Source organism: Nelumbo nucifera, chromosome 2, assembly GCF_055504915.1.
Source record: "Nelumbo nucifera cultivar China Antique chromosome 2, China Antique-T2T, whole genome shotgun sequence".
Classification (NCBI taxonomy): Eukaryota; Viridiplantae; Streptophyta; class Magnoliopsida; order Proteales; family Nelumbonaceae; genus Nelumbo; species Nelumbo nucifera.
In genome coordinates, this window is record NC_142650.1 from 63,752,120 (window position 1) to 63,777,711 (window position 25,592).

General features: G+C 33.0%; 1 long non-coding RNA gene and 1 pseudogene across 1 annotated transcript; both read left to right on the plus strand.

Moving 5' to 3' along the window:
* Window positions 1-13,108: 13,108 nt before the first annotated feature.
* Window positions 13,109-13,637, plus strand: LOC104607738 (senescence associated gene 20 pseudogene; annotated as a pseudogene).
* Window positions 13,638-23,528: 9,891 nt separating this feature from the next.
* LOC104607664 (uncharacterized) lies at window positions 23,529-24,061 on the plus strand. Its single transcript, XR_736995.3, has 2 exons — window positions 23,529-23,760; window positions 23,830-24,061. It is a non-coding gene; the product is annotated as an uncharacterized LOC104607664 (long non-coding RNA).
* The last annotated feature ends 1,531 nt before the right edge of the window (window positions 24,062-25,592 follow it).

Sequence of the window (25,592 nt, forward strand, 5' to 3'; positions counted from 1 at the left end):
CGCGGGAATGATGTACGTAGCTCGGATCCAAGCCATATCCCTGGGCGTCAAGACGTCGGGCGTGGTACCGAACCAACGACCTGCCCGAAGAGGAAGCTCCGTCTCCATCCCAGAGGGACCGGCCTCGGCTTCCTCAATTTCGGTAGCCACGAAGTCTCTCAGCTCAGGCTCGTAGGTCAAGCCGCGAGAAGAGTTGAAACCAGAACTATTGGAGGACCCGGATGAGGAAGAGAACATACCAAACAATTTGCGGAGCTGAAGAACGAAAGCTACCGAGCTATCTACCGAGCTATCTGTCGAACTGTGTAACCGACGAATTTGTCGAGCAGTGGATGCCAAACACTCTTGCAAGCAATATTGAGGATAAGGAGCCCCCCCTCTACGCTTTTATAACTATCAGGGGCACAAACCGAGGAGAGATCAACGGTGCAAATGAAGCACCCTTGACAATGCCTCGGAAAGCCAACCGATGCGACCAATAACGTATGACAGGAAGCCTCAGAAACCGAAGCGGCACGCTCGGCAAGCAGCGGTTGCTCCCATTAATTGTGTCGGTTCAACTACTGTACCGGTCCAACCTTCGACACGTATCCTCGGCTAGGCCACTCAAATCCTCGGACTAGGCAGCTTACAGCCACAAGGCCACGCAGTAGTCTAGTCGAGCACTCCCCCTCCTCGACAGCAGAACTGAGGGAGTGGTTCGGGAACCGAAATTTTTATTCTTATTTAGGTTCCACAACCGACGATTGGAGGACTCCTCGGCAACGACCAACATGGCGCGGACGATACGCATGCTCGAAAGTTCCTCAATCGGGCAACAAACCTAGGAAACCTAGTCCCTCGGCTTCGAAACTGGGGGAGTGGTGTTGGGGACATCGTTGAGCTGGCCATGAGGTCCCTGGCCATCTGTCACAGCTCGGCCACGTCGGCACAGTCCGGCCAGGCTACAGCATTGCCATGATCACACCGACCACGTCAACTATGCCCTACGGATAAGCCCGCTTAACGGATAGGGATGGGATGACAACTCCGCCGAGGAGTAGGACTCTACCCCTATAACCTCAGCGGGGAATTCTGCCCCGATTTCCTTGAAAACCTACTCCGATCAGGATATGGACCCTCTGGCTATAAAAAGGTACTCCATGCTCGAGGTAAGGGACCTTTGACTTTGAACACCCACATTGCTAATTAGCTCGGACCAGCATCCCTATAGCTTGGCCCGAACATCCACCACCTCCTACTGACTTGAGCGTCGGATTACTTACCTGGGGGTAATTCCTCGGGCCTCTGACTTCTTCCTTGATCGCAGATCGTGAAGCGCGGCCTCATCCTTGAAGCTCGGCCCCGACCTACCAGGCAGGACTATCTGATTGTCATCCTCGATTCGTACACTACCTCGGATTGAGCAATATCACTTAGCAAACCTAGTAGAAAAAAACTATTCAATTTGAAGTTTAGTTTACCTCAATATTTATCAGCAATCATAAAATGAAAAATAAATAAATAAATCAGTCGGGAAATGTTACTTGTGTTGCCAAATCACCAATGGCTAGCCTTGAGAGTTCAATTTTAGCCCCACTTTGCACACATTTAGCCAACTTATCATAGATTATACTCCATTCAGCATCAACAATTTATTGATACTGTAAAGGGTATGAGAGTCTGCGCGTAAGATGCAAGAACAATCCAGAACAATTACATAGATTAAATGCAACCAGAGAGGAACCACCAAACCCCAACTTATCTCTTCATTTTCCTTCTCAGACTTTAGCTCCAATTCAACATTCATCAACAGTATCTTTGGATTTAGAAACTTCTTTGGTTGCTGCTCAAAACCAGCATAAGAAAATGTCTTTTTGAAGTCAACATGTTTTCCCCTGGAACCTACAGCCAACAACCTTTTCAAATCAATAAAGACGATTCTAGTTCCAGAATTTCAGAAATTACAAGAGAACAGATAAATACTCAAAAGTCACCATCAGAAACAAAAGAAAAGGAACCACCTGTCAGCCAATTCAGTTCAAATGGGTGAAAACTTAAAAACCTAAATAACAAACTCCCCACAATTGAACCAATAAACTGTGTAAACCAAGTGCTCCAATAAATTTTATTATATACACATGTGTTTCTTCCAAGAGCTACAACCCCCACCTGATTTGTTTATCAGTAATGGTTAGTTTATTGCTTAATGAAAAAAGAATGACATTTGTACAACAATGTGCCTAACACCCTTAAAATACACTATTGCTGCTACTCATCATCAATTTCATTTTGTTTCAAATATTCACAAACTTCCCCCTTGGGAAATCCCCCCCCCCCAATAGAATTTAGTTGTTCCAGCTCTGGCTCGGCCATCTCTTAGTTCTGTCACCAAATGCTGCTACTGATTGTCAAGTCTTTCTTCAACTTTGTCAAGTTTCTACCATTGTTGCTTGCTTCATTTTATAAGATATTGACTATTGCCTTTTCAAATACTGTGATCGTATAAATACATTTCTTTTGTATTTGGGTGGATAAAGCCCATGATGGCATGGAAATGCTGCCTCCTGGTCTCTGAGGGAAATAACAAAAGTGCCAAGGTAACTGGTGGTGAAGATGATAGATCTATTTATTTTTGTCTTACCGACCCAATCTAATTTATTGAATTCTCTGAATAGCCACTATTTCCTCTCCTTAATGTCCAGATCCATTCCTCTTCCTCTGTTTAAATCCATTTCTCTTCATCTCTTATATGACTATGGTTGATCTAGGACATAGATAATTGAAGTTGCATCCCATTCCCTCTCCAGTGATGTGTATGTAAAATATTTTTTGGTCGAGCTAAATCTGATAACAAAGAGGAAGACATAGCCGTGATTCACTTCCCCTTCTATAATTTGTCAAGGTAAACCACCCAGAGAAAGAAACACCTAGTAAGAAGGGGGTTTAAGTATATCAAGAGGCCGGAAAAGCTTGATGATGCTTTTCTCTCAATATTTCTTCAGATGTTCCTCTATTAGGCTTTTAATATGTCGTACTAATATTTATGGCGGTCTCAAAAATATTCTCACTTGGATTCTTAAAGGCCTAGTAACTTCATTTTCTTATCATTAATTTTGGTGCTTTATTGGGATGTTGAAGTCCAGTTGGCTCCTTTACAGTTGAGAGGCAGTATAACAGGAGTCTAACTTTTCTCTTTTCATGGCTATGCATCCGCTTGTAGTAGCAAACCGATATGGACTTGAAAGGCTCAGATTACTTTGTGAAGCCAAGCTCTGTGAAGATGGCACACTTGTATCTTTATGTATGTTCAAAATATATGGCTATTTTAAAATCTTTTTGTGTAAATTATCATTCAACTCAACTTCATTGTAGAATATCCAACCTAAAGCTATCTTCACTCTCTAGATTTAAATTTCTAAAATGCTATAAATGGTGATAGAGGTAACACCTGTAATTTGGAAAAAATAAATAAGTAAAGAGTTGAATGTGCAGTCTGAGTTGATTATCCAAGTGCTAGGGCTACTCTCCAACATTTGTCTAAACTCTTAACTTCTCTCTTGTATCATGCCTATAAAGCCATGAAACTGTACTGCTTTATTTGAACCATCCCTCTACTACTTTAGAGTCATTTCCCACCACCAGATTGCTCAACTATAAGGGCTTCTCCCACCTCAGTCTTTGCAGACCCACCAAATTCTGCCCAAAGGGAATCCCCAATTCCAATAGGGATAGCTAATAACACTATGATACTACCCTTCAAACACCACTATTTCCAAATATCCCCAGATTGCCCAAACTACAAAGATCAAATTAAGCTTAATGCAACTCGTGGCTGAGGGACCAAGATATCAAGAAATTTAGCTTCTCTGGCCTATGTGCCTCTGTCATCTGCCTCAATCTCTCCCTCTTTCCCATTTTCCAACTTAACTAGAAATTATGACTTTAGGGGAAAAACAAAATAAGAAAAATTGATAGGTTCAAATACAAGAACATTATCCATTGGATGTAAGATACATGTACTAGAAACAATACAGGCAGTAGTTTTTCATGCCTTTGAGAACATTCCAAAAGCCATAGGGCAACCAATAGATTTATGGTGTCATAAGAAACTAACCTAACAAGCAGAGAGTATGTAAACCAAGCTCACGGTTTTACTGGATCTTCTCATAGAAACTATCTGAAGTCCAAGTTTCAGTAATGAATGGTATGGATATTGTTTAACCATAATTGTAGAGCTGCAAACCACAAACTCCAACTGCATTCATTACAGATGCATTGTGTATCACCTCGACTTCTACTCTCAATTTCTTTGCCCGCATAACTAGATCGGTATGTGAACTAGCTTTGGTTTCAAAATTAGAAAATCATAAAAAAGAAGATAGCAACCAAACTAAAAAGAAAAAAGGAGAGATCAAGTAAAAGAATTTAAATTTTTCAAGGTAAAGGACCCACAATAATTTAGAGAAAATGTACTTGTTGCCTACAATAAGAAGACAGGGGAGGAGCATCAGAATAGTTGTTGCCTACAAGTTAGGACATTTCAAAAAGCACAAAGATAACCAAGACCAATTCCGGTTAATGATCCCATCCTTCTTTTTAATCTTTTTACATGATTATACTTTAAAGGCCATATCAAAACATTTTTTTCTCATAATCCGCAAAATATATGGTATTCAAAGGCAAAAGGCACTTTACCAACCAAAAGAAAAGATAAAAAACTTCAACAAAATATGGCAATAATGACTCTTCAGCCCCTTAAGCTTGTAATTATTCACTTGTGATAAGCGTGAAATATTGGATGCATACCCATCTAGAACCTTCACATTACCAATCACTTGACAAAAAATGGTTTTCTCCTTCTTATTCAATGCGTAGTATGTCACAGGTAGACAGGCTTAGGTGAAGTTCTTCTCTTATGCCCATAATGTTGTAAGTATTGATAGAATTTTAAATTGTCTTTTGTCTTCCCTTCAATGTTCAATAATGTCCCCAATAAACTATCATATATTCTTTTTTATGTGCATCATGTCCAAATTGTGTCACAAAAGATCTTCTCAATAAGGCAAATTAAAAAAGTATGCTTCTTTTCTTACAATTATCATTATTAGAACTGTCCCCATGTTTTCTCTTTTTTCCACCATTGGATTCATTTCCCTTACTAAGTGTGTAATCTAATCCTTGCACATCATTTATCACTTGCTTCCTTATTAATCTTATAAGTGCTAATCTCTACTCCTCATTACCATCAAATGATGATTTATCATATTGAAACTTATGACTTCTATCTAAGAATTTACGATGACCCATATAACAAAAATTGTGCCAATTTTTCAACTTTAGTGAACAAGTATCTCTATGACACATAGGGCATGCCAGTTTACCTTAGGTAGACCACTCTGACATATTAGCATAAGTAAGGAAGTCATACACAATGGAAATAACTCTTTCTTTGTTGCATCATATATTAACACACCATTTTCCCATAAATCAATAAGATTTTTCACCAACGACTGCAAGTATATATATATATATCAATATCCTTGCCTAGTGCACGTGCTCCAAGAATCAATAACGACATCATATCTGATTGCTTCATACACATCCAAGGGGAGTAGGTTATAAATGACGATCACAATAGGCCAAATGCTATAAGAACTAGACATTATTCCAAATAGACAAAAACCATCACTTGCCAATCCAAGTCTTACATTACGTGGATCTAGTGCAAATGATATGTGCTTACTATAACAAATTTTGCAAATTGAAAAATCAGTAGAATGCCTTAATATCTCATCTTTCTTACATCCTTCTTAATGTCATCTTATTGATGAAGTAGTTCTAGATGACATAAATAACCTCTATAGCCTTGGCCATAACGGAAAGTAGCGTAAAACCTTGGCTAGAATCTTGCCCTTACGTTTAGATGAATATGCCTCATTGCCATTATTTGTGTTGAAAGAAGGATCCCATCGAGAACTACCACATACTTTACAAGTGTCTTTATGTTCATATTCCTTATAATATAACATGCAATCATTAAGGTATGTATGAATCTTAGTATAGTCAAAACCTAGTTGCCTTATGATCTTCATTGTTTCATAGTACGAACTTGAACACCTCACCTTCTATTAGAACCTCTTTCAATAACTCGAGTAACATAGTAAACAATTTGTTAGACCACCCGCAAAGGCACTTAACTTGAAATAACCTCACTATAAATGATAATTTTGTGAAGTTTTTACAACCCGGGTACAAATATTGTTCAACATCACCTAATAAATTATATTATTCTTCAGCTATTGTATTAGACTCACCCCTGCATATGCATCTGGTCCCTTTAGTTTATTCATTCACTTGGTATGATATTCCAAAAGCATCCTACAACATTCAATCATATCAACATCCACATTTGGTGCATTATTTTCATTAGGATTCTTCTTCTTCTTCTTCTTTTCGCCATGATCAATCCAATTAGTATAACTTGACATCATCCCATTCCACAATAAATGGCCCAAAACTTCATCTTTATCTTCTAATGTAGAGTTGACACATTTTTGACATGGACACAATATCCTACCACCATGAGATTCATTAACAATAGAAAATTCAATAAATTTTTACACTCCCTTAATACATGTTGGATCATCCCTACAAAATTCATTAAACCCCAAACAACATATTATCAAACCAAATACTATATAATAAAACATATACCAAGAAGAGAGGCTATACACTATGAGGGGTCCCTTGGAAGATTAATCCAGCTCCTATCCATTTTATATGACTGATTGCTCTAAAGGCAGTCAGTGCAATGAAAACTTCTTAATTTAACCGGTAACGGTTATTATAAAATCTAAATAGGAAAAGAATTATTAAAAAATTTCTCACCAACCTAGCTATCTGATGTATTCCACTACTTTATTAATAAAATTTTATTTTTATTAATGCAATCTAAACCTTTATGGTTAGTTTTTTTTCTTTCATCTTGTTCAAATTTTTGAATGTATAAGATATGTTTGAGTTTGTTATGTTATGATAGAGTTTGAGATTGGTTGAGATAGACTATATAAAGTCTTAGGGCATGTCCATTTCCTTTTAACTCTTATCTCTTAAGAGAAATATTTTAACTTTAAGAGAAAAATGGTTGGTCGTTTCCTCTTATCTCTTATCTCTTAAATTGTAATCATACAATTTTTTGTTTCCAATGATACCCCCAAAAAGACAAACAAAAACTCTCATATATGGGGTCAAAATGGATATTTGATAATTTTCAGAATTCAGAATTTATAATTCTGAAAATTCACTAATACCAATATACCTCTTAATATAATTATTGCACTTTCAGATTTCAGAGTTCAGAGCAAACGAACAGGCATGCAACAAAATTAAATATGGTGTAACTACTATATCAAGCAATTCAATTATATAAACCAACTCCAATATCTCACACAAAGCATGCAACAAAATTAAATTCATTATCTGTTATATCAATACATCTTAGCAATAGTCTTAAAAGCTAAAAGTAGAACTAAGTTTTCAAAAACTGGATTTCAAGGATACATATTTCCCTATTTTACTCATAACAGGTTGGATTTTCTACAAGAAGAGGAGGAAGAAACAAAAGCAGTTTCATTTTGAGAAACTCAAAGCCAATGGAAGCTTAGATTTAGAGAACGACAAACACTCCATCTGTACCACAAGATATTGGGTTTTGTTTGATAAAAAAAGTAGTAATCAAATTGCTTTCCAAGTGAAGCTTGGAATACCCAATTCTAATTTATAATAGAGAGCTTTAGGGGTTTAAGATGGAAGTTGCCGAAGGCCAAGAGGTTTTATTGCAGTTAATCCTTCAGATGATGAAAGTGAAGAAGAGAAGCCTAGGGAGTGTCTAAGGTTAAACAGAGTTTTTCTGATGTATTCATGTGAAACAAATGAAAAGTTTTACAATTTTGGAGAGCCGTTCTCTTACATGGAGTTCAAAGGCAGAAGAGTACCCATTTTTGTTCAAGAGCAAAGCATTAAGGAAGAGGATTTCAACCCATCACTCTTGTAGCTAATCTATAATTAGCTTTAAGTATATCTAAGAGAAAGCAGTTTGGATGCTGGAGAGAATTTTTAGAGTTCAGGCTCACAGAGTGCAATATGGGGAACCTACCCAAGCTTTGCTCATTGATTTTGCACAGAAGGGAGCTCCTACCCTAAAATAAAAAATTGCTAAAATATTGGAACATATTGAGCTCTTCTTGCAGGTACAGCTATTCTTAGGCTCCTCGTCACTCAGATATAATATCTATTTTTTAAAGTTAAGACTTAAGACAGACAATTTTCTTCCATTGTTTGACTTTTCCCTTTTGGTATCCATTTCCTACCTATTTGCATGAAACAAAGCAAAACCCAAACTAAAACTATGGGCTTTCCATTTCCACGCTCGATTTACTCATCAAAAGAAATTTTCTTTATAGAAAATTAATTGATAAATATATTTATCAAGTTCGGTAAAAAATTAATTGATAAACATCATGTATAAATGCCATCATTACCTTTATCTTAACTTCATTAATTTTCTTATCCAAAAGGCAAGGAAGCAACAACGTTAAAGAACATGGGTTCCCAACTCCCACCCCACTGGAGAGACTAAAAGATTCTTCTATCCGAGTTTCTCTTATCATTCATCTCGAGGCTTACTGAAGTGGATAACAATTTATCCAACTCAATTGAACCATATATAAAATAATATACTCATCATCAAAGTAAATTTGTTCCTCTCTCTTTCTCAGTCATATTATTTGTTAGTGGAAAAGGTTGGTGTAATGAATTTCATTACCCATCATATCACATTGTCTTCTTCATCCAATGCATATAGAGTTAGTCGGTTGGAAGCCAATCTGAAGATCACAGAAGGGCCAGAACTTTCATTTTTCTATCTCTTTACCTTGTTTCAAGGCAAGACAGAAACTTTGAAAACAACAACCATCTTCAATACTTGGCCGTAAATCAAAACATTAAATGGGTTATGAAAACCATATACCTCTGTAAACTACTGTAAACCATATATATACCTTTACAAACTACTGTATACACTGCTAGCTGTAGTAAGACTCACCAATTACTAATATAAAAATGTCAAGAGAAACAGCATGTAAAACAACCACTATTAGTTCAGTGGTTCCACTACTAAACTACTATTGAAAGTAAAATGCATCCCTATAACCCATTCAATCAATGTTTTCGAACCATCGTTAACAAGTACAGTCGGACCATTTGGACCGGAAACAGCATGTAAAACTGTTTTTAAAAATTATCATTTAAATGGTTAATGCTAATTACTTAATTATCTCATTATATAATTATTAATGAAATATTATTAGAAATTATTATTATTTTATTAATTATATATGTATTATTTAATTACCTAACTAATGATTTAATTATTCTATAAATTCATAATTAATCACTCTTATTATTCAATTATTTAATTACCTATTTATTTATTCTATTTAATAAGTAATTATTTTAATTAATTGTAAGAGTGATTAATAATAATAATAAATTATTAATCATTAATTAATTACTTAAATTAATAATTATGTAATAATTTATTATCTTATTAATTAATTAATAAATGGTCAGTTCTTTAAAGATATTTAATAATTTGTAATTTTTATCAATTTTATTTTTATTAATTATTTTATATTCATTTAATTAATCATGAATTAAATTGTTAAATAATTAAACAAACTTTTCATATCAAAGGTTAAAATGGTCAGTTGTCACTTTTCAAAACTCAACATTCAAATTTCAGAACAATATTCTTTACATTCAAACGTCAAAGCCAAGACAAGTTCACCAACTCTAATAAACCTCTAAAAGTAATTATTATAGTTTCAAAGGTGTTTAGACTTCAGAAAGGAGTTGATGACATTCTCAATTGGACCAAACCACCTCAAGGATTATTTTTCGAACCGATTAACCATTAACCATTACTGAAAATCGACCAACTCAGGTTGTATCGGTTTAGATTGGTTTTCAGTTTGGTTAGTCAGTTCAATACATTTAAACTTAAAAAACTAAATTTAAATTTAAAAATTGCACTGTTATTATTAAAAGTAAATTAAAATTTTTAAATTTACAATATAAAATATTTTAGACTAAGAAGCATGGGAATTTTCCCACTTTTCTGTATTAAAATGTTATATTTCAAATATAAAACATTAATATATGTCTATGGTTGGGTCAGTTCGATTTTGTTCGGTTTACAAATGGTCAAACCGAAACTGATCCGATGTAATTAGGTTGGGAATTACTGAACCAAAGCAGAACAGAAATACTAGAAAATCGACCAATTCAGGTCAATTTGATTCAGATTAACCGATTTAATTGGTTTCATCAATTTAATAAACAATCTTGACTAAAATTAATTATTGTTATTTTTATATTACAAAAAATATTAAAAAGAACACATAAAATATTAATAATTATTAATTATTTAAAAGTGAAAATATAAAGTAATTATCTACTCTTATAAGTTTTTATTATTTAATTTTAGCTTAATAAAATTACCTGTACATCACACGGACTACCACTAGTATATGATATACACAGAGTAACATATGATGTAGAAATATATTTCTGTCTAATCTTGACAGCTTGCGCTGTCAAAAGGACCCTCTCTTGTGCTTGGGCCAACCACTTTGGGAGGGCTTTCAAGTGCTTTGTGAGATGGATCCCATATAAGATCACCCAAATATGATGCGATTCAACTTTTATTTATTTATTTCTGTTCGGTAACCTTATCAGCTGAAAAAAAATGGTTTTCTTGTGAATTATTTATTAGCTTGTTTAGTGGGAGCGGCTTAAAATAAATATCAATAATACATCAGAGCACCGAGGTAAGGTTGCATGACTTGAAAAATGCTAGCCATAAGGTTTGATGGATGAAATCATTATTTTTTAATTTTTCATTCGAGGTCCACTGGCTTCCGACCAAGGTTATATTTTAGGGTTTAATACTAGTTTAAGGGTTTAGGGGTTTTGAGTTTAGGTTTTAAGACTTATGGTTTAATGGTGTAAGGTTTAGGGTTTTAAAATATTGGTTGTTGGGTTTAGGATTGAGGTTTTGGATAGGGTTTAAGGTTTAAGATTTAGACAATGCCTGATGTTTGGCTATGTGATTTTTCTGAAATATGTTTTCTTATAGCATTCCTTAGAAATCAGAAAAGGTGTGGTCCAAGATAACGACCCTATTGGTTTTTCCCATCTCTTTACTATTTTACTATTGCTACCAACAGTACGATGATATGTCAATTAAAAATGCCTATACAACACTAAACAATGGTGTCAAATAAAAAATAAAAAAATAAAATTCTCTCAAAAAATGGCATCCATTCCAAACACTACATAAGATGTTTGTAATTTGGGCGGACTTGGGTCAAAAATTAGCGAAAATTTGAATCCCAAAAATCTGGTTCTGACAGTAAAATCTTTCAAAATAGGGTATCCTAGCTTATAGAAAAGGGAAAAAAACAGAAAAAAAAATGCTTTTAAACTCGGGGCTCATCTCATGAGTCATGGCACCCTTATTCGGATACGGGTTCACCCAATCGTATTATTTTGGTCAAGGGCGCCGAATTGATGTTCCGACTCCTAAACCTGATCCGTGATTGAACCAGGGTCCTTCGCAGTCTCGCACCATCAGTGTGCAGGTGTCAAATATATAATGTTGATGCAAGTATAAATAGGGAGATATATAAACCACCATAGCCGCAAATCGGAAACAGCTCTTGATAAGGGAGATATTCCCGATGTGCGGCTGTCCTAGCTTTTTGGTAGCAGAATCCAAACGGAATGCTTTTGTCTTATGTTTTAATTTTGGAAAAAACTATGATGCAAAAAAGATATGATATGAAAAAGAGTTTTGACCAATTAAAATCCACCTATAAATTTTCATAAATAAACCTGTTTTATGATTTCAGACTTTTCAGTTGATTGGTCAGGCGTTTTTCTTTGTTTTTTCAGAGAAAGAAAAAAGAGGAAAAGTGAAATTGGTTGCTTGGGTTAATGCAAATGGCCCAAACTGAAATCAATTCCATGCTGTCAGGTGATCACATATTTCATATTGGGGTAGGTGTCAGCTCAGAATTGATGCTAATTTTTGGGCGGGTGTTGATATATAGAATGTGGGTATTTGACATTTTGAATGTTTTTAAATCTATAGTAATTGATAACTAGGCCACAACAATGTGGGGTTAAAAATAAAGTGTTTTGGCTAATTATGAGGCCCGTGGTCCCTATAGGAATTGCGATCACCTACCAACAAAACAAATTCCAACACCATACCAACTTGATCGGATACCGCACATCTCACTATAAAACTAGGCCCACCATAACAGTGGGACCCACCATGTATGAGATGTAAGGCATGATAGGGTATTGGAACATATGATGTTGGCAGTTGATTAGGCCTTTTCGAGAGGGTCCATCTTCTTAATTTCTTATCCATCACGAGCTCACACCGGCACCCTAGGGCATATCCTAACTGTGTATTGGAAATGTCTCTCAATGACAAGTACGGGAAATGTTCCCAAAGATATGCACGTTGGGAATTCATCAATCAAATCGGATTGGAAAAACCAGAAACTGGTCATCTGACTTGTTCAGTTTTATTCCAAAATCGTCTTTTGGCCAAAAACCATTGATTTAGCCAATGAATCATCGACCTGAAAACGGTTTTTGGCCTTTTTTTGTTTTTTTTTAATTTTTTATCAAAACAGGCTGTCTATTCGAATCAGGCGGTTGGACCATTTGACCCAGATGGACTCTAAAACGGTTTCCAATCCAATCCAATTTTAAAAAACCTCGGAATTCACATTGTCTGTCCCTTAGGAACAGAAAATTCTGTCCCGGACCAATAGCAATCTGCCACACAGCCAATTTTCCTCCATTTCAAAATTAAAATGATTTGTGGCAGATTGCTATTGATCCGGAACAGAAAATTTTGTGTAGCAAGGGGACAAACGATCATCCGTTGCGCTCTATTATCTATATAACAAGCCCCCGTCCCTCCTGCATTCAGGTTCAGTTCACTACTCGCTATACAAATCTTAGTTTGGTTTGTTTTTGCTTAGCTAGTGAATAGTGACTACTGACTAGCAGAACTGGCTAGCTCAGAGTCACAGGAAATTGTGGAGGAAGAGGAAGAATCCAGTATAAGGGTGGTCCGCGCCCTGTATGAAGCCTTAAGTGGTGGAGACGTTGAGAAGGTCCAGAGGCTGCTGGCATCGGACATCGAGTGGTGGTTCCATGGGCCACCTTCTCATCTGTATTTGATGCGATTATTGACGGGTAGTGTGTCATGGGACGAATCTTTCGTATTTGTTCCCCTCTCCTTCGCGGCTTTTGGATCCACAGTTCTCGTCGAAGGTTGCGATCACAACCCTTGTGTCTCCTGGGTTCACGCTTGGACGGTGGCTGATGGTGGGATGATTACCCAACTCAGGGAGTACTTCGATACGTCCCTTACGGTCACCTGTTTTGGAGACCCCACCAAACCATCCCCATCCCCACCGTCCTCGTCGATTCGCTTTCCCTGGCTGTGGCAGAGCCAGTTTACCAAGGTTACGGGCAAGTCTGTTCCCGGCCTTCTCCTGGCTATTTAATTTTAATCAACCCAAGTTCCCTGGCTGTGGAACCAGCAGTTGCACACTAAGAGATTACAGGTGTTTGCTGTGTCTCTGTTTATTAGCTTTCTGTGTCCTGATGCGTTAAGCGATGAGAAGACATTAGTCCTCTTCTCATGGGTCCGTGTCTCAGACTGTAATTAATATCGTGTTTGCATCTTCGTAAAATGATTAATGAAAGGTGGTGGTTTGCAATTGTGCTTTATCTTCACGAGATCGTATCCAAATTTTTGTTAGTTTGATGATCAAGATTAGGTATTGCTATATTATATCCAATGTTTTAAAAAATGATGCGGAACTGATTTCTGGGTGAAGGTTTGACCATCCAGTTCAAATGGATGGCCTATTCTGACAATAAAGATTTTTAAAAATAAAAAATGGTCAAAATCGTTGAATGGATTAATGGTTTGATTATTTGAGTTAATGGGTCATTGGCGGATTCAACAGTTTTTAGCCAAGGACTGAGTTTGCATAAAATGGAACCAGTTGAGGGGACAGTTCCCAGGCCAAATGGTCAACAGCGTTCAAAAACCATGATTTGAATGATTCTGCACTCACTATATGCTAAGCTCTAGATTTTAATCCACAAGGCCGGGACCTCCACGACTGAGAGAGAGAGAAAAATTTGAAGCCATGCTGTAAATTGGTATTCCCTTAGGCTATGAATAAGTTGGTATTCCCTTAGGCTCAGTTTGGAAGGAATACAAATGCAAATATATACAGTGCAAATACATACAAAATAATGCAAAATATAAGATTTTACACTCTACATATTTACATTTATACTCCTTCCAAACTGAGCCTTTGTCATGCATGTCATGACAATATGCATTTGTAGCCCATATTGTAACGATTGATATGTACCAATATGGGATGATACGATGGATAAAATTTGTTTTTCCGAACGTCTATACTTAAATTGTAGTTAGTGGGATTTTGAACCCAAATCACTAGATGCTTAAGCCTTAAACATATTAAGCCAATCACTAAGCAAACCTTCATCTTATGAAAACCAAAATAATAATAATAATAATAATAATAATAATAATAAAGTGTACATGTAATTTGGACAAATAACAAATTTGTATGTTCAATATTTCTAATTAAATAAAAATTAATATTTTGTAAGCTAATGGAATAAGTAATTTCTCAAATCTACATTTATGTCCAAAAGTGGTTTTTAATCTAAAAAAATTTATACAAATAAATATACTAACTAGCGGGACCCGTGCAATGCACGGGAAAATGCAATATCCAATTTGATGACAAAAAGTATCAAAATGATATATCAATTTTTTACATGGGGGCTTGTGCGATGCATAGGATTTGTCAAGGGAAGGTAAAACCAAGGTTCAAAGTATCAACCTGTATCGGCCAATACGTATCATTCCGGGAGCTCCCTGATACACCCCTACAGAGGGTGTGTCAGAGTTCTGACCGATTCAGGGGGTGGAGGATTCTTAAACCGCCCCTTGAACCGGTTGTGAAAGAAAAATTAAAAAAACAAGTGTCAATATCACCCGATATGCCCCTATCGGCGTATCGGGCATATCAATATTTTGAACCTTCGGTAAAACAACAAAAACTGATAAATAAGGAATGAAATGTTGTTTAAAATATTTAATCTTTATTTTAATAATTTGTTACAAAAATAATTGAGTAATATAGTAATTTTGATTAATTATTAATATTCTTAACAAAAATAATAAATTGTTGATAATTACTTAATAAAATAATTATTTTTTTACACAATATTTGTTAGTGTTATATTTTAAGACAAAAAAGATCAAACGGATATCCTGATTGTTGGCCACTTGAAAATTAATTTCAACAAATCTTGATTTATATTAAGTATTTTTAATAGTTTTAAATTAATTTTCAGAATTGTTTTGCATTTTCGGTATTTCCAGAATTTTTTCATTCATTTTCAGCATTTCTCAATAATTTTTAGTAATCTTTGCATTTTCAATAGTTTTTCAACAATTTTCAATAATCAAAATGTTCATTTTCATAATTATTGTGGGTTTTCAGTATTTTTTTTCATTAAGCTTCAGCATTTTTTCATTATTTTTAAAATTTCAATAATTTCAAGCTGATTTTTAATAAAATTTCACCAAAAATTAATTTCAGCAAAAAGTAATATTATTATTGCAATTTCAGTATTTTAATTAATTTTAAATATTTTTTCAATAATTTTTATTAATTTTTACTAATCTTTCATTAATTTTCAGTTGATTTTCAATCAATTTTCACTATAAAATTAACTTTTTTTCCTTTTCTGTATTTTCTTAATGTTTTTCAATTATTTATATATATATATATATATATATATATATATATTTTGTGTTTTTGGTATTTTCAATATTTTTCACTAATTTGCCATATTTTTCATTATTTGTTTGTGATTTTTTGCAATTTCACTAATAACAAATTTCAGTTAAACAATAATTTTTAAATAAAGTATTAATCATAAAAATAATTTTCAGTATTTTGTAATTAATTGTTTGTCATTTTTCAGTATTTTCTAATTAAATTTCAAATTTTCAGTATTTTTTTCAGTATTGTCATTTGGGTAGAGTCGGTTCCCATCAATCTAAATATTGTTGTTAAATTAACAGATTTAATAATATTGGTTATAATTACTAATTATTATAAATTTAAGTTGGTTGTAGATATAGATAAATGACCTGTACTATACACGGGTCATGGCGGACCAGTATAGTACACAGATTGGGACATATGGCCTGACGTTTCAAATTCGGGCTTATCGAAAACGGGTCTCAATAGAGCCATTTTGATCATCTTCTTCACCTGAACAGTAAAACAGGTTGCATGTCGACCCAGTTAGTTCTTCTCTATTTTTTAATGTTTTTAGTTGTTTTTTTCCAAAATTTCCGTCTATCAATATTCTATACATCTATTCACAAAAAAAGGGTTTGGCCTCTTACATAATGTTTGGAAGTGCTTAAAATTTGGATGAAAATTTTAAATAGTACTGAACTCAACAAAACCCAAAACTGTTCCATATATATGTCCCAAATGGAGAAAAATAAAATTCCCACATTTAAATCTAAGAAGTAATTGCAGAGGACAATGGACAAAGGAGGTAACCTACTCAATTGACGCATTGTTCACTAGAAAAGTTTTAAACTTGGAATTGTTTGAAATTTTTAAGTTGTATTTGAAATCAGTGTAAATCAAGAACGATGTAAAAGTTTACATCGGTTCAGTTTTGTTGGCATTTGGACGGAGTGTAAATGAAGATCGATGTAAAATTCCACTCCGGTTTAGATTTGTTGGTGTTTGGATGAAGTGGAGTTTTACATCGTGAATCGATGTAAAACCTCATCAAGCATTAAGTTTTACAACAATTAAATACTACATCGATTTTATCGATGTAAAATTTTACACTTTTTATCATGATTTTCAAAATGTAACAGTCACCTATTATACGGTTCAGAGTAAAACATCATCAATATACTTTTACACTGATGATATTTTACACCGGACCCAGATGTATATATATATACATCTTGAAGGTTGAAAACCTGCAATCGGAGATGTTTAAAATATGCAATGATGTCTTTGGTCTCCTAAAAGTGAGAGAGTTGGGTTTGAGACTTTGAGAGGTTATGAGAGATAGTTTGAGGTGTTTGAAAATGGAGAGTTTCAGAGTCCGTGAGTTCAGTTTTGAGAGGCTGTGAGTTTGGTTTTGAGAAATCTAATGCAGACTTTTGAATCGTTTGGTCTCCCAAAATGTTTTGGGAATCCAAACAGAATTATGCCCAATTTTAATCACCTTTTTGAAAAGTAAATAAATAAAATCTCAAAAAAAGAACATAATATGTTCTCAAAGCAACCAGAGGAGCAGTAAAGTGTGCTCTCAAGTTAATTATATTGCAGCAATTTGCCAGCTCAGCACATTGCGGTTTAGTATATAAATATAAATAATAGAATAATTATTTTAGTACTTAAAATTTATAAATTTGAACATAATATGTATCCTAAAATTTTTATAAGATATTAATTAATATTTTAATTTGCATTAAATAAGAACATATTTATTATTTATCAAAATAAAAAAATATTATTTAAACATTTAAGAGTAATTTTTAGTTGACTTTTTTGTTAATAATAAAAGTTAAAAATTGAATAATTGATATAATAATTTACATATAATAGTTGTATATGTTTTGTGCCTTGAGCTTCAATAAAAAAATAGCTTAATAATAGTTTTGTGCATGTATTAATTTACAAAATGTATGTAATATATTTTAAGAGTCTTGATTGATACACAATCAATAGAACTGTATGATTTTTATGTATCTTGATATATTAATTGTAATATATATTTTTTCACAAATACCATTAGAATATATATTTATACTCTAATTATAGATAGTTGACATTAAATATAAATTTATTAATATATTTATGAAATTTATAAGCATTCCTTAGCATCTCAAAGCGTTTTCACATTTTTCATTTGTATCCATGTGTTGCTAAAGCATATCCAAATTTCCGTCTATCAATATTCTATACATCTATTCACAAAAAAAGGGCTTGGCCTCTTACTTAATGTTTGAAAGTGTTTAAAATTTGGATGAAAATTTTAAATAGTATTGAACTCAACAAACCCCAAAGTTGTTCCATATATTTGTCCCAAATTGAGAAAAATAAAATTCCCACATTTAAATCTAAGAAGTAATTGCAGAGGACAATGGACAAAGGAGGTAACCTACTCAATTGACGCACTATTCACCGGAATAGTTTTAAACTTGGAATGGTATGAAATTTTTAGGCTGCATTTGAAATCGGTGTAAATCAAGAACGATGTAAAAGTTTACATTGGTTCAGTTTTGTTGGCATTTGGAAGGAGTGTAAATGAAGATCGATGTAAAATTCCACTCCGGTTTATATTTGTTGGTGTTTGGATGAAGCGAAGTTTTACATTGTGAATCGATGTAAAACCTCATCAAGCATTAAGTTTTACAACAATTAAATACTACAGCGATTTTATTGATGTAAAATTTTACACTTTTTATCATGATTTTCAAAATGTAACAGTCACCTATTATACGGTTCAGTGTAAAACATCATCAATATACTTTTACACTGGTGATGTTTTACACTAGATCCAAGCGAAGTCTTAAGTGTTTGAATCTACTAAATTAAGGTTGAAAACCTTAATATATATATGTATAACAGTCTTAAGTGTTTGAATCTACAAAATGTAACAGTCACCTATTATGTTTTACACTATATATATATATATATAGATATATATATCTTTAAGGTTGAAAACCTGCAATCGGAGATGTTTAAAATATGCAATGATGTCTTTGGTCTCCTAAAAGTGAGAGAGTTGGGTTTGAGATTTTGAGAGGTTGTGAGAGATAGTTTGAGGTGTTTGAAAATGGAGTTTCAGATTCCGTGAGTTCGGTTTTGAGAGGCTGTGAGTATGATTTTGAGAAATCTAATGCATATTTTGATTCGTTTGGTCTCCCAAAATGTTTTGGGAATCCAAACAGAATTATGTCCAATTTTAATCACCTTTTTGAAAAGTAAATAAGAAAAACCTCAAAAAAAAGAATGCAAAAAAATGGGTTGTTAAAGCAATCAGAGGAGCAGTAAAGTGTGCTCTCAAGTTAACTATATTGCAATAATAGAATAATTATTTTAGTACTTAAAATTTATAAATTTAACATAATATGTATCCTAAAATTTTTATAAGATATTAATTAATATTTTAATTTGCATTAAATAAGAACATATTTATTATTTATAAAAATAAAAATATTATTTAAACATTTAAGAGTTAATTTTTAGTTGACTTTTTTTGTTAATAATAAAAGTTAAATTTTGAAAAATTGAAAAATCATTGATATAATAATTTACATATAATAGTTGTATATGTTTTGTGCCTTGAGCTTCAATAAAAAATAGCTTAATAATAGTTTTGTGCATGTATTAATTTATAAAATGTATGTAATATGTTTTAAGAGTCTTGATTGATACGCTATCAATAGAATTGTATGATTTTTATGTATCCCGCTATATTAATTTTAATATATATTTTTTCACAAATACCATTAGAATATACATTTCCTATATATTTATACTCTAACTATCGATATTTTTTTCATTAAATATAAATTTATTAATATATTTATGAAATTTATATGCATTCCTTAGTGTCTCAAAGCGTTTTCACATTTTTCATTCGTATCCATGTGTTGCTAAAGCGTATTCATATCAATATCCAAGAAATCTAGTACAATGCCTGATACCAATACTTTAAAGGTTTTAAAAAACTTAAATATGGGTTTATGTATTCATGGATATATCAATACATATATATGATATATCTAATACATGGCGTATCATATCAATATCTTGACCATTGGTGTTCTAATAGAAAGAGAAAACATTGAAAGACTGTGTGTACAGAGCAAAGGATCTTATAAAGTCATGCATCAACTCATCATCCAACCAAATCTTGTTTTTATGCTTGCCCATATCTTGCACTATTTGGGGGAAAAGGGGACATTGGATTTGAAATGTTGCTAAGCACTTTTTTTTTATTTTTTTCTTATTTCTTTTGAAACATCCCCTAAACTAGGTGCAGGCAGGATTTAGTGTCAATTCTACACTACGACCATCAATAGACCTAACAAATCAATTGGTTGGCACCATATAAAATTGGGGTACAACATAAAGACTTTTCAGGAAGTCACACATTCTAATACTACTCTCGCCTAATCACACTTAACTTCAAAATTCTGATGGGGTCTAATACATTAGTGTTGATATAGTCACACGTTAGGAGTCGGGCTCCTATTTTATCATGGTAAATTAAAGATAATGATAATGTTGATGTTGAAAATTTATTCAAAGGAATCTCTTCGAATTCATTTCAGGTTGGCAAATCAAACCATCCACATCTTTGAACCTAAAGTTATAAAAAAAGATTAGGTCGGTGTGGAATATGATATAGAATCAAGACCAGATCTACCATATATATGTGTGATCTTCCATCAGTTGATTTATTGGGCCTCGGGCATTAAGGCTTCCTTTTTCAAATTAATATATATTATCGGTAGTTGGCTTCCGAAATTGATTAAAACAAAGCATTGTTACATTTCTACCAAGGATTGGGGTTGGAATGGGACCATATTCGATGACCATCATCGAAATCTAATCACAGTTGCTCACATGTCGCATGGGTATACAGTTAATGTGTTCAATTGTACCGCTCAACCTGTGAATTTCACTTTCAAAACTGATGTCAATTCTTGATTTATCTCTTGTTCAATTCCAACTATTTTTTAGGAAGAATATGAAAACTTCCCTGGGTTTGGGTTTTCTAACACTATTGAAACAAAATGGTATAAATAATTTCCTCCCATTTCATTTCTAGATGGAAAATGCTAAATGTAATACATTAATTGTTTTTTCTAAAATATCATACTTACCCTTCACTTAAATACTTCAAGCAGAACAGATTTACTTCACTTTATTTCACTTGAGGTTTTATCTCACTACTCCAAGAAGAATAAAAAAAAATTATCCTTCTGAAAATTGTCCCACAGATGAAAATGAAGAATAGGAAGAATTATCTTTCTGAAAATTGTCCCACAGTTTCTTAAATAATTTTTACGAACTACATGCTTCGAGGAATAATAATTACACGTCTCTAGAGCTTCAATATATGATATCATTAATTGCTTATACAAACGACTGTTGATTCCCTTGAGTGCTTGAACCACCCGTTCAGGATTTCCATCTCCCAATATTTGTAGGGTGTTCATGAAAAACCGAAAAACTAACATGGTGTTTGGAAGCGTGGGTGATTTTTGGGACCGATTTTCAAGAAAAAACATTCATGCTTTCAAGACCCATTTTTCACAAAAAAAAAAAATGCTTCTGCCACATTGGCAGTGAGCAATACTATGATGTTTGGTAAGGTGATTTTCATCACTGTTTTTCATGTATATGCTGTAGGTAAGCACCACATAGGATACACATCAGTCAATCAATGCATCGGTGGGGTCCCGATTTTCGAGGCATGCCTGATTTTTTAATAATCGATTGAACCAAACAATGAGATACACAGGCATTTATTGAAAACCCTATGTGGATCCAATGTGGCACCATTTTTTTCAAAAACGACCACAGTTCCAAACATCCCCTAAATCAAACCAAGAAAATTGAACCGAAAAATGTGATTAACATAATCAATTGGTTCGATTTTGGTTTGGTATTTTTGAAAAACCAAAGATTTGGTTTGAGTTTTAGTTGCCCTAGAAAAAAAAATAATAATCTATTTATAAGTATAGTATATATACTATATATTTTTATAATATTATAATATATTATATCATTTATTATTTATAATATAATATTATATAGATTTATATAATATATATTATAAATATAAAAAACCAAACTAGTCAAAAACCAAAACTGACAAACCGGTTAATTGGTAGTATCGATTCGGTTTCAATTTGGAGAAATTGAAAAACCTGTAAGACCGGTTCGATTTACAAAAATTGTCCATAATTCGGTTAACCAGTTTCAATTTGTTAGGGTTTGTCTTAAAATTGTCCATAGTGCGTGTATGAAAGAAAAAAAGGACCAGATCCGTATCAATCAGCTACATTTCTTGCCCTAGTAGGAATCTTTCTTGTTTTATTATTGTCCGACTGATCTAACAATAACAAAGCTAATTGTCTAATTGGTTAAAATTGAAATTTTAACTCTATTAAGATTTGAAAGTTATCGACTGCACTTTCGATTCATACACAACATTTCAAAACTAATCCCATTTGGTTCGTGAGAAACTGAGAATGGGGGTCTGGAATCGGAATTAGAATGATCAATTTTAATTTCAACTATTTACTTGGAGGGAATTGGAATCCTATTCTCATTTCTAGTGGAATGGTATTTCCCTATTTGAGGGAATGACTATTCCTTCCCCCTCCCTTGAGATTGAAATCTCATTCCTGTTGATTTAAATTCTCATTCCTATTGATGGGAATAACCTATTCTGTTTCCAATTCTGACTCCAAACCCACATAAAACTTTGGGTTCATTTAGTTTGTAGCCAGAATTAGAATTGAAGTCCTTCGGAATCATAATCAAAATAGTCTATTCCCAATTTCCCATAGTCTGTTTGGTTTAGACAGGTATAAGAATTAAAATTGAAATCAGAAGTAATGAGATTTCATTCCCAAAAGAGAGGCAGGGACCAAAGAATAACCATTCCCTCAAATGGAGGAATGCCATTCCTATAAGAATGGCCATACACCTATTCCTATCAACCAATCGGGGCTTTAAATGTAAATATTCATAAATTTTAACAAAAAAATAATCGTTAGGAAATATCCACCCCAATTTGTAGTTTGCCAAATACTACGAGGTTTGGCAAACATTCATTAAAAGTTAAAAAAAAAAAATGGATATGCCAATCCTGTAGCCCAGAGATACATAAATGATAAATTTACTTCATGACACAGTTTTGTGGGAGGTATAATGTACAAACCTCCTTGGCTTTTGATCCTAACAATAATCAATCTTCACTTTTTAAATAAATATGTAAAATCCTCCCCATTTTATAAGGCTGAGAAAGGACTCCAAAAGTCCCTTATCCAATTAATTGAACTCAGAATTGATTGTCTTGGATTTAGATGTTAAAATTTGAATTCGATCTATTTCATAATTGGATCGATTTGAATCCAATCAGTTTATAGTTCTTTATTACTAAAACTTCTGTTAAAGTTTAGTAATTGCATGCACCTACCCCGAACTTTCTGGGTTTGCATCTGCCCCCACAGACTTGCCTCTCAAAAATGTCTCACGAAATTTAGGCGCGACGCGTACATGATACGTGCACTAGGATGACTCGTGCGGACTCCATTTCACGCCATTTGTATCACATCCGTTAATTCCTTTTTGCCCAAAAGGGTTTCTTCTCCCATTACGGGTATTCTCCTATTCTACTGTGAACTGAAAACCTTGGCGCCCCCTTTCGTATCCCACCCACCGGAGATAAACTCTTTCGAGTTCTGCCGGCCGACGCCAACGGCCATACCGGCAGGAGGTAAGTATTCTGTTAAGTTTTTCTCATTTCTTATCTTTTTTTTTGGTTTTTCTCATTCGTTTTTCTCAGATCTGAAATCCACCGGAGTGGGAGCCCCCTGACGTCGTTTCAAGCCCTTGACACCTTCGATAACCCACCGGAGATTAACTCTTTTGAGTTCCGCCGGTCGACGCCGACGACCAACAGTTTTCAGCTGATTTTCATTTGTAACATTATACCTAAAACTTGGAATGATTATTGATTTGTGTATTTATTAATTAGAAGAAATTAAACATGATCATGATTATTGTTTATTAATTAGTCGTCTTCAAGCAAGTAAGGACAATTACAGCCAGCACCCGCACCTTCACTCTCCTCATTGTACTCTCCTCACTGTCTCTCAGTTTTCGCAATGAAAGGGCGGCCTTGATCTTCTGCACCATGCAAGATATGAGGTTGTTGACGATCTCAACCGACTCCATGGTGTTCTTAGCCGTCGGCAGATTATTGACTAGTATCTGAAACGCCACCATCTGGTACAATAGCAAATCCCCAGGGCAGCAGTGCCACGTATTACCGCCATTCATCACTACATGCATGGCTGGACCCAGCAGCGTCGATGCAGGTCTCCTGCAGTATCAACATGCTGCTCTGATTCGTGTTCATGGTCTGCATTACCGATGGAAGTAGTTAAAATTTTTGTGAAAAAGAAGGAAAAATTTGTAAAGATTGCAGGTGAGAAACTTTTCAGGAGAATCATCTATAAGGAGAAATCAATTGGTTTCATTACAATGAAGAAAAATAAAGTCAAAACAAACAAACTCGAAGAGGGCTTCCACTTCGGCGGGTTTCATATTTTAAATACTTAAAATAATGAAATTATACAATAAAATAAAAAGAATCATAACATAATATTCAAATTAATAAGAATTTAATATTTTACAAAATTAATAGTGAAATTAAGCAATAAAAGTATAAACTTTAAAATATTTATTAAAAACACAAAAAATAATTAAAATAGATTTAATAATATTCATATTATTAATGGTTTTATATTTTTACAAAATTTATCACGAGATTATGTACTAACAATATAATTTATGATTTTTTAGATTATTCAAATTAAATGTTATTCATAGAACAAAACTTTAACATTAAAAAATAAAATATTATTTAAATATTTCAATAACTTAATATCTTAAACTCAAATAATGAGTATTTTTAAATATTTTATATACTATTTAAATATTAATAACTAAATATATTAAATAACGAAATATTTAACATAACTATATTTTAAATAGTTAAAGTAACGAAACTATGCAATAAATTAAAAATTTTAAAATAAAAAATCATAACATAATATTAAAATTAATAATAATTTAAAATTTTACAAAATTAATAATGAAATTATGTAACAATAGAATAAATTATAATTTTATTGTTTATTAAAATCAATTAATAATTAGAATTTTAAAATTTAAATAAGGATATATTTAAATAACTAAATAATATTTTCAATAACCAATTTCACTTATATCAATTAATAATTCTAGAAAAATAATTTTCAAAAAATAATATTCATTAATAATGATTTTAAAATCTTAATCTATATTTATTAAATATTTAATATACTAAAATTAATATTTATTGTACTTTCAGAAATTATATATAGTTTTTTGATAAATATATTTTCAATAATTATGTATAAATCTATCTTTGTTTTGTTATTTAACAAAATTTTTTTAATAATTATTGGATATTACATTAAATTTATTATACTTATTGTATTTAATGTATTTTTGTTGTACTTTATTCATTGATATTTATTAGAGATTAAACTATTATTTGAG